Source organism: Limulus polyphemus, unplaced genomic scaffold (genome assembly GCF_000517525.1).
Source record: "Limulus polyphemus unplaced genomic scaffold, Limulus_polyphemus-2.1.2 Scaffold1, whole genome shotgun sequence".
Lineage (NCBI taxonomy): Eukaryota > Metazoa > Arthropoda > Merostomata > Xiphosura > Limulidae > Limulus > Limulus polyphemus.
The window spans coordinates 1,929,719-1,936,423 of record NW_013665611.1 but is presented as its reverse complement, the minus strand read 5'-3'; the positions used below and the strand labels follow the sequence as shown (position 1 = coordinate 1,936,423).

The following is a 6,705-nucleotide window of genomic DNA, read 5'->3' as shown; positions in this document are numbered from 1 at the left end:
TTATATAATATATTACGACACAACAGAATATCTTGAAGTGTAGGAAAATTATCATAAAATATTTTATGCACTGGTGAAACACTTTTTTTAAATATATCAAATCAAATTTTTTGGTAGGCTGTCTTGTTCTTTACATAAAGTGCTCTTCTGAATGCTTGTTACAGTTTAGAATAACAGCCAATTCACAAAGGAATGACTATGTTATATTAAAATTACTTTGAATATGCAAATCAGCCAGTGGAATGTATCAGAACTACAGTTTGACATTGTTTGGCGTTATGGTAGTATGATGCTGAAAACTGATCGCTTTTGCAAAGGATATGCAACAACCCTTTCCTACGCAAAATATTCACAAACACCTAGATCATAACATGTGTTCAGATAGATTATTTAGATTTTCCTTGTACTTAATGGCACTGGAAAACAAAGAAATATGGATGAACTTAGAGTATCAGAACCATTCAGCAAGAGACCTACAACAAGTTCTACCCCAGCCGTGATGTTAAGGAAAATGTGGCATCTTGTAACAGGTGAGAATCCATGAATATAAAGGTCAGAAACAAAAACCGCCTACGTGTCTCATGCAACAGTACATAACATAAGTAAGAAGGATCTCTGTCTCGAAATAAGTGACACAAGTCATGAGTACACATGTTGTTTCATAACATGTTTAGGTCAACTGTCACATACCTCAAGCAGAAGGAGAATGAAACGGGTATTCATGCTATTCTGTACGAAAACATACCGGCCAAATTGCCTACGGATTTCTGTGCGATCGAACTGTTAAAACGTACGTTGGGAACCTGTCGTCTTAATTAATACACAAGATGACTTATGGAAAGCTTGTAGGGAAGAGGATGTATGCTTTGAACATGACAGCCATTGAGGTGGAACACTTTGCAATAATAACTATACTGCAGGACTATTGTCAAGATACATAGATGTCAGACAGAGCACGACTGGAGGTGTCGACATGGACTGCAGCGACGTAGTGAAGCTACAAAATCGTTTTGATATAACGTACTCAATTACTGTATTACCATTGTTGTTATTTTTTTAACGATTTAATTTACAAACATGTAAATTTTTCTTAACGGGTTATTATTATTATTAGAAACAAAAAATTCAAAACACGAGATCGTGTGCATGATATGTAAACATGTAAAAAAAATCCACATAATGTTTTACAAACAAGAGAGGAATCGCTTGACGTTAAATTACGCCACCTTGTGAATGAAACGAAAGGGAAAAAAAACATCCAAAGAAAGTAAGCATTCCCCGATGTTAACCCGTCAGGTTAGTTCCAACTATTAAAGAGACAGAAGAATTAACGATGAACAGAACGGGTAAATGTGGTCATGTGTAAAATTTGGCACAAGACCAACTGTAGATGAACACTTAAGTAAACAAGCGCATTGCTTGTCAAAACACGACTTGGCCTTGAAAATAATCATGTTAACTATGCCTAGCAAGTGTAATTAACATGAATCACAAATAGTTAAAAATGATTGGATGATGGGTAGCAATTTTGAAACACCCTTCTAAAAGCATCTAAACTTGGACATGGTGGTTCAATCGGGAAATACATTTTTCTCAAGTGGGAGAAGTCAGGCGTCGGATACTGATGGTAAAAATATGGAATATGTGCCTGTTGAACTTATGTTGTTGTTTTTTTCTTAATAGATTAGCCAAATCTTCATTTTCAAAAGTCTTCTTCCAAAACTCACTGTCTTATTATCGTTAAGCTAAGTATCACTAAGAAGTAAGTATTGGAATAGCTTAGTGGTGAAGACCAGGGTTAGGGTTTTCAAGTAAGTTTATTTGTACAATATACAGACAATCAAGTGCAGGAAAAAAAATCTACTTTAAGTTACGTTATATTAGAAAATACGTCAATATCAATCTTAACAATTTTTTAATGATTGCTTCCACGTCACTACTACAAAACTTTAAATAGTAGTAGAAGCCTCGAAACATACTTCTACATGAATTCAACGAATGACTTGTAATATTCTGTAAAAAGAACTTTGTAACATTCTGTACAAAGAATATTCTTTAAACATATTTTTTGTTATCAAACTTTTGCAAAAATAAAACAATTTAAACTATCAAAATAATAACGTATAGATGAAAACTGGAAGTTTTACATCCCATTTTTGTACAGTACGGTGCATTATTTGGCTAGTATATTATCGAAAAGTTCTACTTTCACGCTATCAAATAAGCACCAGGTACCCAATGTTCTTTACGTGATGTCACAAGGTTTTTTTGGATGTAGTCGGTATGATGTTGGAAGTTTTTTACTCGTTAGCCTTATCTATACCTTAATCTACGGTGTTACAGTACAGAATGGCATCACAGGTAGTCAATAATACAATGTTAAAAGCATTATTAATTTTGTACCCCACCATAGAATAACAGATTTTTCTAAGCTATTTATGCCCCAAGTTGCTCGTGTGTTCAAAACTTTTGGGTTAAAGGGTTCTTAATAATTTATGAGTCATACACAAAAGTTTAAACAAAAATACTATAAATACTGCAGTTAATAACAGTGAGTGTTGTAATAGACAAAAATAAACAACAAAGTGTTAAAGGTCTCTTTTTACATGCTCGAAAAGTACGATGAGTTCATTTTAACCTTTGAACTTTCTTACTTTCACGGATGGAAATGATCATTACCTTGCATGCTCTGAAGGTCTGACTGAAGATGAATATTATGATGTCAAAAATGAATAATATTCATTTCTAAAGAACGATAAAAATTTGTGGCGAGTATAACGTTTTAACGTACAAACTCGTTTGTGGTGATGACTAAAGATTTATGTTTCATGTTCTAAGGTATTTGTTGCCCCCCAGTGGTACGGTGGTGACACTCCGGGTTCCGATACCCGTGGCTGGCACAGCACAGATAGCCTATTGTGTAGCTTCGTGCTTGACTACAAAAACAAACAAACCTACTTTGTTTTTACGTCAGCTACCTTCCCCCTCCCCCAAAAAAGTCAAACACTTTGCCTACTGTTTAATATTTTCATATTCTACAGTGGTCTACTATACCTTAATGTACAAGAATGGGGATGGTCAGTGTATGATAAGATAATTAAAATATTCATATGTTATATAGCTTTCTATTATGCTAGAAGTGGTCCATATTTTTTCGAAAATGTATCATTTATATATTTTACAGTAGTCTAATGATAGAGATGATCATACTGATGTAGTGACTTAAAAAAACAATTTTGCACTGTACTGAAAACGGTCAGTATGATATCAGTTTGTTTTAAATATTGTACAGTAAAGTACCGTAACGGTTATGGTAAATTTGATTTTACAATTTATTTAGTTTTCGTACCGAATTTTAAGTCACCAGAGATATTCAGTATGCCAGTGAAAGCTTTACATTTCAAACCGTAGAGCCCATTGTGGTTCAGCTGTAAATTCACAGATTTACAACGCTAAAATCCGGGGTTCGATTCACCGCAGTGGACAGAACGCAGGTAGCCCCATGTGTAGTTTTGTGCAGAAAAAACACGACAAACAAATTGTATAAAACAGCACTGGAGAAACTTTACTGGTTTCAGGCCTTGTGAATTTCAAACTAAAGATGAAGTGCAAGTAAGAATTTGTGAGTTTTAAAAAAGCTGTATGAAACTGATTTGTGTCTTTTAAAAGAGGTGTATGAAACTGATTTGTGTCTTTTAAAAAGAGCTGTATGAAACTGATTTGTGTGTTTTAAAAGAGGTGTATGAACCTGATTTGCGAGTTTTAAAAGAGCTGTATGAAACTGATTTGTGTGTTTTAAAAGAGGTGTATGAAACTGATTTGTGTGTTTTAAAAGAGCTGTATAAACCTGATTTGTGTGTTTTAAAAGAGCTGTATGAAACTGATTTTAAACCCGATTTATTTCACCTTAAAATATTTAGTACTCTCGACCTGAGCTGCACCTTATGTGACACTCGTATTAAAGAGCCAAATCAGAGTTTATTTGTTTGTTTGTTTTGAATTTCGCGCAAAGCTACACGAGGACTATCTGCGCTAGCCGTCTCTAATTTAGCAGTGTAAGACTAGAGGGAAGGCAGCTAGTCATCACCACCCACCGCCAACTCTTGGGCTACTCTTTTACCAACGAATAGTGGGATTGACCGTCACATTATAACGCCCCACGGCTGAAAGGGCAAGCATGTTTGGTGTGACGGGGCACTGAATTGTTGGACCATCGAAGTAAGATAATATTTTCATAAAACCACTAACGTTCGATGAGAATTCAATAATACTTTCGGAGAGATACTAACGTCCAATGAGAATCCATTGACGCTCGAAATTTATAACTGTTCCTGGTCAAATGTCGTATATTTTTCGGTTGATAAGGGTTAGCAAAATCACGGTTTATAGCTTACACGGTTATAACGAGTTCCTAGCAGACTTGTATGCTCTATTCTTTGGCCTTGGTCTTTTTATATACGCGAGAAATGTTTTCTCGAAAGATCAGACAACACTGAACTATATCTAACCGGTTACAGAAGTGGATATATTGTCGATTCTTGCGTTCACGAATATTCTACAATCTTGGAGAATTGGCGGGAGTTTCGCCATACGTAACTAACACAGTGAACTAGACACTTTTTTACACATAAACTAAATCCCAACAAACGTTGACATCAAAATAAATATATTTTGTTTGTTTGTTTGGAATTAAGCACAAAGCTACACAATGGAATATCTGTGCTCTACCCACCACTGGTATCGAAACCCGGTTTTTAGCGTTATAAGTCCGCAGACATACCGCTGTGCCACTGGGGGGGGTGAATAAATAAATATATATATATATATAACGAATTCGTCACACGCAATGCATATCTGACGGTACAAGTTACGCAAATTTTAAAATACAAATTTAATCTAAACAACGTTCATATTAAAAATAAATAAATGACGACAAATTCGTTACACAGCTGCTTATCATGATGTAGATACTCTTAACAAAATACAGGATTGGCTATTATGGGTATATAAAGTCCCCACGGCTAAAAGTAAGGTACGTGTTCAGCAGTTTTTGATATCAGCAGCCCGGTACATTAACCATTAGGCTATTCTCGGCCAGTTCAGTTTACAAAAGACTCTTGAAATTAACTTCGTGGGGAGGAAGAGGTCACAAGAACCTGACCCTCCCTGATCTTTAAAGACCTAAATCCCGATCATGATCGACTGCGACTTAACCGCGTGCATTTTTAAAAAAAAACATTTACAAAAAATACAAATTACCACTCAGAAAAGTTATATCAGATTTTGTCCAGAAAAGATCATGCGTATAACATGTAATGTATAAAATGTTATTGAAGGCAACATAAATGATAGACTCTCATACAAATATTGCATTTATCTTTATAAATAAATGTGTTTTTTTTACTATAGTTTAGAATTTTTACATTATAAAACAAGAGGGAATCCTCAGTAGCCGCGGCACTTGAAATTCCTTTAGTCAGGATTAGAGTAAATTAATCTATAAGACATATTTTTCCCCTTCTATTAGCTATATTTTTGTGCACCAGCAATACTAAGTGTGGGGTGCATATACCCGATTCGATTTTATTACTCATCAGGATCTCTACCAGCCTACCCTCAAATTGAAATTCTTCTAGACAGGATTAGACAAATTAATCTATGAGACCTTGGACGTGGTCAAATAAACTAATCCAAAGGATTTGATATCCTAAGTCCAAAACTGTAATTAGATCTCAAATCGGTCAAGAGATGATGGAGCTATGAGCTAAAAGTTTGTACTTGAAAAAAGAAACCGTGAAACATTCTATGAGTCGCTATGCCACGGATAAATATACACCAGTTCGTGATTAGTAAACTAGGAAATTTTTGTTAGATGCTTGCCACTCTTTGTCACGTTAAGCATATCTTCAGAGGAACAGTATAGTACTTAAATTCTGTTATATCAAACTAATAATAGGTGTCTCGAATACAGGTTCAGCGGTGGGTCAGCAGTAAGTTTACGAAGTTACAACATAGTGGACAAAGCGCTGAGAACCCAATGTGTAGCTTTGCGCTGAAACAACAACAACAGAATAAAAAATAACTAACTTATAGCTGCCCATTAGCGTGTAGAAAAACGTGTAAAGTTAGTGCCGGTGATCTCTAACCAATGTATCAACTGGCTATCGTCTTACTAGTTGTATACGCTAAAAAATTTTCTCCATGATTCAGATATTTAGCGTCAATTATATTTATATATTTCGTTAAAAAATGTTTCTAACTCGTATTGGCGTTTGTAGTTTGTTTATTTAATTAAAAATCAGCTGGATGGTTTTGAAAACATATATTTAGGTAGTTCACCAGAACCAGGAGACTGTTTATGTGATTATCTAGAAATGTCCTAAATTTAGAGCATGAGATAACATGACATACTTCAGACTTTTTATAATAGTTATTTTTAACCTACGTTTCGCGGCGCCACTAATATCTGCAAATTGTCAGATATTTCGGCATTGTTTTGCTTCCCAATAAACCAGTGAACCTACAACTATTGTTAAATTTTGGATAATTTATTCAAAACTTCTTAATTTTTTTTTATTAAAACATCTAATATTTATGGATCGTTTATTCAAAACTTTTTTTGAATTTCGCGCAAAGCTACACGAAGGCTATCTGCGCTAGTTATCCTTAATTTAACAGCGATAGACAGAGGGAAGGCAGCTAGTC

The 6,705-nt window shown here is 34.7% G+C and overlaps 1 protein-coding gene and 1 long non-coding RNA gene across 11 annotated transcripts in view; one reads left to right on the top strand and one right to left on the bottom strand.

Moving 5' to 3' along the window:
• LOC106464952 (vinexin-like) overlaps window positions 1-6,705 on the bottom strand; it is a 214,069-nt gene that overhangs the window by 88,586 nt on the left and 118,778 nt on the right. The window lies entirely within an intron of this gene.
• The window catches only part of LOC111086474, a 6,327-nt gene continuing 1,125 nt past the window's right edge, over window positions 1,504-6,705 (top strand). Inside the window, exon 1 of the long non-coding RNA XR_002611194.1 lies at window positions 1,504-1,627. This is a non-coding gene — a long non-coding RNA (uncharacterized LOC111086474). The remainder of the gene's footprint in view (window positions 1,628-6,705) is intronic.